Raw genomic sequence first — 12,779 nt, forward strand, 5'->3', positions numbered from 1 at the left:
CTAAATTCGACTCACCAATTAATCAATTTGACCGTATTTTTTTTTTCTTCTCTAAATTTGATTTTTCTACTCATAAATTTCTCCTTTTCGCTTTCCAAATTTTGAATTATTTCGTTGACTGCTGTGCATTATGCAGCTAGCTGAGCAGCCTTGCGAAAGAAGCTTCTTCGAAAGTTCTTTTTGTGTCAGGCTCATGAGCATGCGCATAATGGTATATTCCATATGCCATATTTCTCTTAAATATTGAAACTCCCACACTATACCACGACTGGATTTATTTTCTTAATTGTCATATAATCTCATTTATCTATCAATATAGCAGTGCAGAGAATGTTCAAGTTAGTCTTAATTTTCTTAACATTATGAATAAAACAACTATCATTTCTTCTATTTCAGGCGAAATCATAATTTTTTTAGGACAATAGTATTATCAACTGAGGTCTCATATTCAGCTTCTTATATAAATCCAAGGCAAATGCATTCTAAGCGAATGCTGTTGGTTCTCACTCCAACATTATTTAAGCAAGATACGCATCCCATGTACATATTTGACTCTTGACACACACACACACACACACAAGGTTTATTAGTTAAAATGGTCCTCGAAACTATCAATTTTTGTCCCTAAATGTCTCCGGCATCAATTATTTTGATCATTTCGTGAAAAATCTCCGCTAAATAAGAAAAATGAGACAAACTTACTCTCAATTTTTGTCAAATCATTTTGATACATTGTTTATTAAATTGAGTGTATTTTTATTATTTTGGTCCTTATTCAACAAAGATTTTTCTCAGAAAAACAAATACGATTGACGATAGACAAACTCAGAATCAGTTCTATCGATTTCAAATCTTAAAGACCAAAATAAAAAAAAAAAATTTCAATCTTAAAAATCATTTTAGCTAAAAATACCTATATAACGTGTACCCTTAACTACTTATAAAAACATAAATCTATCCCCTTGTCTTTTCATGCCTTCTTTGGGTCAAGCCTAACATATAAGATTGTAGGGGTAGCCAATTGACTTTGTTGGGGTCATACGATTACGATCCCATTCCCCTACCTTCCTTCCACAACCGATCTCATGTCACCAGTATTATATTATATAACACCGGTGTTATTGTAACACATAAGAATTTTCTCACATTTAACTGTTATTTAAAACATTAGCATTCCGAATACTTTAACAAACGGGAGTGCCGTTCTATCGGGGGTGTTTTCTTTTCAATTGTTCTAGTGGGGGAAAAGAGTACATTGCTTTGTCGTCTGCTGTCTAGGGCTTGTAGTCTAGTTCGGCTTTTTCTCTGTCTCAAAACAAGTTTTTTCTTGTTTTTTTTTTCTTAATGATCAATATTATCTTACACTATAAGGATGAAAGAGCTGGTTAAGCCTCACAATAATGTGGTTCAAGTTCACATTTGATGAAAATTGACTATAAAATATTTTACTTACAAATGAATATGAATATCAGTAGATATATTATCGATTTTTTCTTTTAAAAAACCGCTTATTGATTATGTTCAATGTAATGATGATGGACTATTTGGTCTAACTTGAAAGGGAAAAAGGTGTTGCCGTGTGGAAAGGGGGAAAAGACATTTGTTTGCTTCAAATGAAAACTTCATCCAGGTTGGTTCATAAATAAATATGTTGATTAATTAACTATAATTCTTTGGGCAAATACTTGATGTGCATGGCTTTTGTGTTTCCTCTAAAGCGTTCCCTCACTTGCTGAGCCAAGTCAAACATGCGTTTGTGAATTAATAATTTCACGAATTATCTAAAGTAAAAGAGAATCAATTATCTAAAATAATAGTTAATTAAAGCTAAATTTATGCATACCAGAACAAAGTCAAGTTTGTCAGTGCAGCGTACTTCACTATTTGCACCCATGTTTAAATTCAAGTTTAAATAAATTCAGTATAATTACTTATCGTTTGTCAAAGAACAAAAACTAAATCTCAATTTATTATAAAACAAAAAGTTCAAATAAAAGCAGAGCTATGATATAAAGGGTTTGTAATTCAAGTATTAAGAGTGTTTGTTTTGGCACCTGAAGTATCGATTACCCTTCTGTATTGCTTGTACAAGAAAAAGAAAAGGTATATGCTAGGTAGAAAATAAGCTTGTTAGGCAACACTTAAGTAATAGTTCAATCATCAATAATAATCACGTTATATAATTTACAAAATATGATTTAAATAGATGGTCACTAGCATTACTATTTTTTTTTTTTTTTAATAATGAACAAGCAGATTGCTGATTATAAAACCTCATTAGTGGATCTCAATGAACAAAATAAATATATGTATTGGTTAATTGGAAATGCTTAAGGTTTTGTGAACTTAAGATGTACCTGAAGATATAGTAAGATGTTAGCAGCATTGGAATTTTGATGGAGAAAAAAATATTCATCTGAGGTTAATTTATATCTGTTATGTACATAGTACACACATATGTATCCAAAATTAAACAAAATTATATTTATTTGTTCTTTTCTGCGTAGTAAGTTGTACATAAATCAAATTTAGTAGTGCCGAAAAAGCAAATGTTAATGTAGTTTTTTTTTTTTTTTTTTTTTTTTTTTTTTTTTATTTTAGAAAATGAACTAGTTAGTGGTTTCATCATGATGTAGAGCAGCTAGCAGAAAAGATAGAAAAACAACTAGAGTGTCGCAAACTCAAGAGCACAACAGCAACCAAGTCTGATAGTTTTTTATTTTATATTTTCGTTTCCCTTTTTGATATTTCCGAGTTGATCAACAACTTCCTTGATTTTTATGCAAGGAGGTTGTTTTATTGATAAAAATCGAGATTAATTCTCTCAAGCTTCTGGTGTCACATTCCGGTCCGAGCTCCCACCAAATTTCGGGCTCAACTCCACCGTAACACAATATTGTCTGCTTTAGGCCCCGACCATGCCCTCATGGTTTTGTTTTTGGGAACTCACACGAGAACTTCCCAGTGGGTCACCCATCTTGGGATTGCTTTCACGCGCCACTAGCTTAACTTCGGAATTCCGATGAAACTCGAAGCCAGTGAGCTCCCAAAAGGCCTCGTGCTAGGTAGGGATGAGAATATACATATAAGGATCACTCCCCTGGGTGATGTGGGATGTTACAATCCACCCCCCTTAAGGGCCCGACGTCCTCGTTGGCACACCACGGCCAGGGTTAGGCTTTGATACCAAAATTGTCACATCCCGGCCTGGGTCCCCACCACATCCCGAGCTCGACTTCACCGTAGCATGATATTGTCTGCTTTGGGCCTCGACCACACCCTCATGATTTTGTTTCTGGGAACTTACACGAGAACTTCCCAGTAGGTCACCCATCCTGGGATTGCTCTCGCGCGCTACTCATTTAACTTCGGAGTTCCGATGGAACCCAAAACCAGTGAGCTCCCAAAAGGCCTCGTGATAGGTAGGGATGAGAATATACATATAAGGATCACTTCCCTGGACGATGTGGGATGTTACATCTGGTGTTCCAGATTCTATCTAAGGGTGACCATTTGTGATCCCTTTTCTTGTAACTTTCGTTGTGTCACGTCACGACAATCTACAATTTCGAATATTGAAAAGATTCATGGGCATTTTTAGTCTCTTCGTGGCTACCATCACACGCGCTAGAAATCGAACCCACAACATCTCTTGTGGACATACAGGCGAGAAAATTCGTCCCCAACACTGAGCTTACCCCGTGTTAGTTGTTAATGTAGTTTTTAATTATTAGATTAATTCAATTTTTTTAACCACTACCGGCTTGTGATTAGCGAGGGAATATATAACATAAAGCATGTTTATGTAGTTTTTAATTATTTGTAAGCACGTTTGAGAACTAATTATATTGTTTTGTTTTTTATTTCATATGTAATCGGCAGAGGGCCGGGACTCCAGAGCCGTCCAAATGAACAACAATAATCAATATTGCATGTAGCATGCTAAAGCATGTGGGCTTTTGCTTTGCTTGCATATAAATTATACTCTATGATATTTTGATGAAAATCGATTTGACAATTCAATTTGTGACAAACCACCAAATTATACACGTTTAGAAATGCCCACATGCATACCCAAACACATCTCACACACGCACACGCACACGCACATATTGAATGTTTCAGTAAGAGCCATGCTGAAATTTTGGTGGACTATTTTTTTAAGGTATTTGTCGATTTTTTTCCTAAACAAATAAGGAGCTGATAATTTTTTCATGAATTTAATTTTAGTCAATTATTTTTCTGAATTTTTGTAATTGGTTAGTTTTCTCACGAAATTTTAATTTTAGCCGATTCTCACTTGAAGTTTTATAAATGGTCAATTTTACCCTTGAGCTTTGTATTGTTTTCTTTTTCTTTCTCCTCTTCCGCGAGTTCACTCCATACACTTTTTGTTTGAATTTAGAGTATAGCAAGGAAATTAAAGTTCAGAGGTAATTGGCAAAATAAAGTTCATGGAGAAATTGGCCAATTATAAAAGTTTAGGAGGTTATAGGCTAAAATAAAAGTCTAGAGAAGAAATTGATAGCTTCTTACAAGTTTGGTTGGTGGGGGTGGTGGGAGGGAAATCGGCCAATACCTCCTCTTTTTTTTATATGCAATCGATATTTATACTAAATTTATCTAAACCATGTAAAAAATTATGCGAATGTATAAAAGAAATCACATTGCTTTAACTAATTTAACAAAATATGTCTACTTGGTAGACTGTTGAACAAAAATACATATATATTTTTTCAAAACATAAAAAATATACATTTTGATTGTGAAATATCACGAGGTTGCAGAAAAGTACGTACTGAATCTGTGAGGCTTCATAACCATATGGTAGCTGTATATATTAAGATTAATTTCTCACTTGTTAGGTTTAGAAATGTAACCGCCACGTGATGTACAAATTCACTCAATTTGAAACATATGTATTTGTTTTTATTTTTATTTTTTATCAATATATTTAAAACGATACATATTAATCATATTGTCTACTCATGTAACAAATTTTAACACTTAAAACATATCATAACATGTGAAAAAATACATTATGTGACAAGTCCATACGAAAAAGAAAGTTTCAGGTTTGCATGCAGCCAAATGGCCTACTACGACTTTGCATTCCTGTCCACAAAATCTTACTTGCACATTAATTTCTGGAACGACCTTGAGAGGCATTGGGAGAGAGAGTTGGCGAACCAGTCCAAAAGGGATTTTCATATATCCACAGTTAACCGACAATTCCAATCGGGACTATGTCAATTAATACTATCTCGGCACGCGAACGGTGAAAACAAAACACAGCTTTGGTATTAATAAATGATAAAGTTATTTGCATACACATCATATTTTTTTTAATATGTGTTCGAGAATGTATCAGTAAATGTGTTGATTTTAAACTTCTAAAACAAATAGCACATCATTTGCACACCATTATTAATTTGGAGAGGGATGCTATACATTTGTCCTCAACAGATATATCAACTTTGAGGTTGGCAATGAGAATCATGCATATATATAAATCTATAATAAATAATATTTTGAGTAGAGTTTGAGTTAAATAGCTAGTTGTTAGGAAGAAGGGAAATCAATAAGGATCGTATCCACACCAGAATGCATAAGCATGATTGTTTTTTTGTTTTTGCGGATTGAATTCGATTCGAATTGGGGACATAATTTTATTTTTTTTAATGAAACTATATGTATTTTTTTTTTTAATGAAACTATATGTAAAGCTCCATTTGCAGTAATAAATAATATTACACAAACTAAAATCAAGCAACAACAACAATGTCTTATGTCTTATCCCACCAAGTGGGGTCGTCAGTATGAATCTTAGAATGTCATTGCGCTCAGTTTTGTATCAAGTCTTCCGTTAGCTCCAAGTACTCCATATCTTTTCTTAGAGTATATTTCTAAGTCTTCGTAGATCTTCCTCTATCCCTTTTGTCATGAGCTTTTGTCTCATAATTGTATCTCCTAACCATAGTATTTGTAAATTTTTTGTTCACGTCTACAAACAAACTAAAATCATAAATTAATAAAATATTTTTATAATCTACCTATACTAGCATGAAAGGAAAAAAAAAAAAAAAAAAAAAAAAAAGGAATAGAATAGAACAAAGGAGGTAGAAAGCCTAAGATTATCAACTAATACTTTTTTCTTTCGAGCACCTTATATCATAGAGATTTTACAGATCACGAAAAGGAATCGATTTCTTCTTTAACTATCTTTTTCCCAAACCTCACGGCCGTGAGCAAACCACATGATGACATGTTCGATCATTTTAATTGCGTTTTCACAATAAATGGGAAAAAATGCAACCACTTCTGCTACAAGTTTAAATGGTCCACGTTACATATGTGTGAGTTCTGTGCATCTTCCTCCTCCACCATCCAAATTTAACAAAAAGTAGCACTTGTCACAAGCTCAAACACGTTCGAAGTAAAGGGGTGGTCTCATTTTTTGGATGAATGCAAATATTCTTTTATATCTTCATGTTGTCCTAGGACCATATAGGCTAGGGTGGGCGGGTTCTAACCCAATTGCGTTTATGAAAAACAAAATTGCTAATTTACTGGAAATTCGTCTCATTCAACGAAAATAAGACAATCTCACCTAAGCAAAAGTTAGCCAATTACATCAAAGCAGCTCCCAAAACGACTCCAATCAATAAATGGCAGGAATCCGCAGGATTCGGGAAAAAAGAAATTATAACCCACCTTTGAGAAAATTTCAGGAATCCGCCTTTCTGGGTAAGATCCATACTATAGGTACATAAGACCAATCTTCGACTAAATGCCATAATTTTAATTTTAAAATGTGGAATATATGTAGTAACCACTTACATAATATTATCAATGTATTCATCAGCTGTTTGACCTAAACTCTGAGATATTGGAGCATAAGTAACTAAAGTTCTCATGCTTGAAATGTCACATCCCAAATGGAACCCTAAAAGTTGGCATGCACAGTGAACACGTAAGTACATATACGAAATCGATATATAGATTTTTGTCCTTATTGATCATCAAGATAATTGGTTCCCTCTAACTAAGTATATGCTAAATTATATATACATAAATATCAGGAGGACTCTCTCAAAAGTAGATTCTTCATAGACTCTCTGTTACCTCACGTTTCTGACACAGTGTTATAATGTAGCACGTGAATTGACGTTAAATTATGAAGTGATATAGAGTCCATGAAGAATCATACTTTGATAGATGTCGTTTAGCATTTCTCTCTTATATATAATATTGATATAGACTGATGTTCATCGTAGAAGGAATACATGCATGTAGAGTTTCTATTGGTACATGAAGTTTAGAAGATAACAAATTGCGTGAAAGTTAGAAATTGATTTTTGACTTTTCTACAAAGTGCTTTTGTGGGTCTCCATCCAAATGGTACACTTTCTTGGACATCCATTTTACATGGACCTCTGAAGTCTCGTGTGCACCTTCGATTTTGAGCTGAGAAGGCAAATGGAATCATGGCTTTTTTCCCCACTATAAAGTTTAAGCTTAGGCTTGGATTCCTTGCAAAACTTGGCCACGTAGAGTTATTTTAATTTTATAACAATTCTGCCATTTTACGAAAAAGACTTACATGTCACAAATGCATTGTTATTATAATTTTTTGTCAATAATAAAATATAATTGTATTTTTTTATGTAACATTGACATAAACAATAATATTATACATATATCCAGTGGTGAATCTAATAAAGGTTAAAGCCCTTTAAATTTAATTTATTCACTGTTAATTTGCTTAAAGGAGGCGAAGACGTTGTCATTCCTTTTCGAAACAAGAGCTTTGTATCCTAATTGGAAGATTAAAAGCGTAATTTTATTCATTTGCCATACTATCAAGGAAAGTGACAGGTATATATAGATATTTATACCCAAATTGGATTCTCTAACCCTTTTTCAAACACATAAAGTGCACAGGTGACACGACTAAAAATGCTCTGTATACCTTATACCGTAGAAAAAAATATATATAATAGAATTCGTTTGGAGGTTCTTTTTAATTGACTGAAATCTTTTCAAAGTAAATGTTTTTAGGTTCCAAAAGCACTTAAAGTGATTCTCCATGATTCACTTGCATTTTTACTAGAGATTGGTTCCAAAAACATTTTCATCAAAAATGTTTTCAGCCATTTTAAAAACATTTTCAAATAAGTTCTTATACTTTTTATATGTTGGAGAAAAAATTTCAAATAAAACACAGAATAAAATTTTGTTAACTAATTTAACAAAGATGTTTGTGTGGCAAAAATGATGTGAGGTGTTTTAGTATCGTTCATTTATATACGACATTACTTAATAGATATTGATTGTACGAATTAATATCTAAGAACTTAAGTCATATATATATATATATATATATATATATATATATATATATATATATATATATATTCTCTGGAGGACGAATTCAAGTAGTGGCTTGGATGATCATCTCGTCCTCTCTCCCTCCTCTCCCTCATGTGTTTTTTTTAGTTTCACGGCTTAGTTTTGCATTCGTGACTGATCCCTAGCATCGTATATTCTAATTTTCAATTATGATAACATTAGAATATCAATTAAAGACCACATAATTAAGTTTGAAATTAAATCTACATTGCGTACTAAAACAAAAATGGGATATGTTCTCATGTGAATGTAATGTCAATCAAATGTTTTATGTGCATTATAGTTGGTATCTCTCTGTATTCTGTAAGCATAAAGATTCAAACTCACATGGATTGACAGGTAAACATCAATTAGCTTATGAAAGAAGCTGCTTATTTTGTTTTCATACAAAATTAGAGCAACAGGACTGACAGCAAACATTATTGAAGAATAAGAAAGGTTCTGCACTAAAATAATACAAAAAGGGGAAAAGCAATAAGCCGATTGCTTTGCAAGTGGCTTTTTTTATGAGCAGTTTAGTTTTAGCCAGCCAGCCGGCTTGGTTTGGCAGTCCACTACCGTCTTTTATGGTGGTGGATAGTGGCACCTGCTGAGAATCTATCGACCATCCATCCATGTCTTCGGTGGAGAGTGGAGTCTGTGGACACAACAAAGAAGAAGGCACAAACTGCTAACCCTAAAACTTTAAGGCACCGCTCTACACTCTCGGAACCACACAACTTTCCTTCCTTGTCTACAAGCCAACAATGGAGCTCTCTCATTGGACCCTACCACCCAAAAACGAACTTTGCCGATTACGGGGCTGCTGCCCTACACCACATATATGGCATTTTCTGGGTCGTCTTGTCGTAAAATTTGTTATGCCACTTATAGTGATGTCAAATAGCATTATGGGCAAAACCACCTCTTGTGATTATATTTTGTTTTTTGTTTTTTTTTTTTTTGATAGATGCATCAACACATCTTTGTTTTTTTTTCTTCTAAAGCTTAAATAAATATAGTTAGTTGAGAGTATTCAATCTTGTATCTGAGCTCTTAATAAATTCGGTTTTCCCTTTTGGGACCATGAAAATTTTTCAAGGCGGGGCAAAGGTGGATCATAAAACCCGTACTTCAGAAGCCTGGTCTTGGAATCAACAGCTTCGATCGAATGGAGTTGCTCCTGGTGTGGTCCGAAAAGGTAGACAAAGTCTGCTGATTTTGTTGAAATCAACCATTCTTGTTCCACAAGACATGAAAACTTGATACGACGAGGATCATACAGGTTTCCTATATTCTTGGAGATTCCTACAATCTACGAATTGACGTGCGCCATAAGGAATCACACTCCTAAGAGGAAACAACATCCAATCTTGTTCTCTTGGATTCTTTTGGTTTAATACGGATTTCATATCCTAAAAGGTCTCTCTCCCAACTAATATAAATACCCCCGTCTAGGGGCATAATTCTGGTAACGTAATTCACTAGTACAATGCATATTCTTTCCTTATTCTCTTGCCGGCCACTGATTGAGTCTTAGTATTGCTTTACTAACTTAACCGTTTGGAGAGCTTTTGATCCGCACCACACCGGTACCCAAGACCGTTCCGATCATGGTTATTCGCTTTCTTATAGGTTACTGGAGTTGCACAGATCTTTCGTGTGCAATGGTGCATGAATTTGGTTCAACACCCCTTCTTGAATATTGCTAGTACATCAAAACAAAGTCTTAAAACAAAAAACTCACTAAACAATTTAGTCCAAAACTCACTAGAAGTTACCTCAATAGTTATATGACCATTAAACTAACATTAGGTTAATGAATTTTCGTTGTGAATGATCCCATCAAAGCTTTAGTACTATAGCATGCTAGTTGAGCTAACCTTGATGTATTTATGAACAAATGATCTCATCAAATAAAGTCAACGTATCTTGCTCTTTTTCCCTTAGACCGGGTTGAAAGCCCCTGCAAGGTTTTTATCAAGATCCATTTAAGCATGCTATCCTCAGCTTGTACGATTTTATCTTACATCAATAAATATCGTACTTCTAAAAAAAAAAAAAAAAAAAAAAAAAAAAAAAAAAAAAGTCGAAATAGATTAAAAGTGTTACATATATGGAATTCTTAGAAAATTACTATACATATAACTTAGTTAATGATTAAAATGACCGATTGAGCAAATCGATTACTTGGTACAATTCATTAATCGAGTAACTGCCCTTCAGGCGAAATAACTTATTAATAGTTACACGAATGCAGTGCGCTAATTAGTAATGACCGTTAATCTGTTAATATTCTTTTATTTTTGGAAAGTTTACGAATTAAATGATCAGATCAAATATATGATTGTATAATATGATTAGATTGATTATATTACTCGAATAGTTACTTGCATATATTTTTGCCAACGTTATGATCGTTAGTTAGATCATATTAATTAGATTCAATGTTAGATATTTAAATTAAATAATTCCTAAAAACAAAGAGAAGATCTGTACGGACAAGATATCCAGCAACAAGAAGAAAAAAAAAAGAATTGAATTGAAGAACGCTCCGAATATTTGACGATTTTGAATGTGTCGATATCAATGGTGAGCTTAAAATCCGCACTCGGCATGAGAGGGCAGTTAAGCATCAATAATATAATATACTTTGGATTCTTTGAATTAAATCATAAACTAATACGCTTCTGCAATACATATTAAGAGATTATTGAAAAATTCACCCAATATTTAATTTTATAAAACTGTAATTATGAACTTGGTTATAATATAAGGCTGAGTTCACATCCAAATTACCAAATTAGGACATTGGTACCATATAAAAATATTAGACGGTTCATGAGTAATACAATTCCAAAGTTTATGGAAAAATAATGACAAAAGTAGTAGATGAAAATGCAGAAAAATTGGAAATGTAAATGGCCAAAGCGATTTTATAAACTTACCATATATGCGTTTGCTTGGAAGTATTTTTAAAATAACTGAAATTGTTTTTAATGAAATTGATTTTGAGTTCCAAAAGTGACACGCCCGGATCAAAATCAAGACGTGCTGGTCGTCACGCACTTTATATGTTTTTTTAATTAAAAGAAGCACATATCTTGTGCTTATTGCAGGAAGCACATATCTTGTGCTTCTTGCATGAAGCATTTATCTTGTGCTTATTGCAGGAAGCACTTAAAGTGCTTTTTCACAATTCCTTTTAATTTTTATTAAGGATTGGTTTAAAAAATATTGTCATAAAAAATATTTTCAGTCATTTTAAAAACCTTTCTAAATGAGATATGTTTTCATAGACGTTTCAAACCCTAACCTAGTTTGCTTTTTTTAACATTATCGTATCGATCGTCACCATTAGACTAGTGTTACTTACCAATTTTGACGCGAGTTTTGCAACGATAAAAAGCGCCATAATAAAATTACGCTATCGTAACTTTGGATTCTTTGAATTAAATCATAAACTAATACGCGCTTCTGCAATACATGTTAAGAGATTATTGAAAAATCCACCCAATATTTAATTTGATAAAACTGTAATTATGAACTTGGTTAGAATATAAAGCTGAGTTCACATCCAAATTACCAAATTAGGACATTGGTACCGTATAAAAATATTAGACGGTTCATGAGTAATACAATTCCAAAGTTTATGGAAAAATAATGACAAAAATAGTAGATGAAAATGCAGAAAAATTGGAAATGTAAATGGCCAAAGCGACTTTATGAACTTATCATATATGTGCTTGTTTAAAAATGCTTTTAAAATAATTGAATTTGTTTTTAGTGAAATTGATTTTGAATTTCAAAAGCACTTTAAATGTTTTTTTTTTTAAAAGAAGCACATATCTTGTGCTCCCTGCAGAAAGTACTTAAAGTGTTTTTTCAAAATTCATTTTGATTTATTAAGGATTGGTTTAAAAAGCATTGTCATCAAAAATATTTTCAATCATTTTAAAAGCCTTTTCAAATAAGATAGGTTTTCTTAGACGTTTTGAACCCGAACCTAGTCTGCATTTTTTTTACATTATCGTATCGATCATCACCATTAAACTAATGTTACTTACCAATTTTGACGCGAGTTTTACAACGATAAAAAATACCATAATACAATTACGCTACCGTAACCGAACTAATTACAACAAAGTACTACAAATATATTGATTCGAATCAAATTTAAAACCTCTCAAATAAAACGAAAACAAATACTATTAATTAAATCAGCTAATCGATCGATGTCTTGGATTTATCTATACGGTCCAAAAATGAAAAGTAGAAAGCCATTTTCTTATACATGTACACTGGTGCACGTGAAAATCCCCGCCAGCCAAATATTGCACGTGCCATAACCTAATTCACTCAGAGAAAGGGTATAGTTGTAATTTTAC

The sequence above is a fragment of the Pyrus communis genome, chromosome 11 (genome assembly GCF_041283825.1).
Source record: "Pyrus communis isolate YQ-2024b chromosome 11, ASM4128382v1, whole genome shotgun sequence".
Lineage (NCBI taxonomy): Eukaryota > Viridiplantae > Streptophyta > Magnoliopsida > Rosales > Rosaceae > Pyrus > Pyrus communis.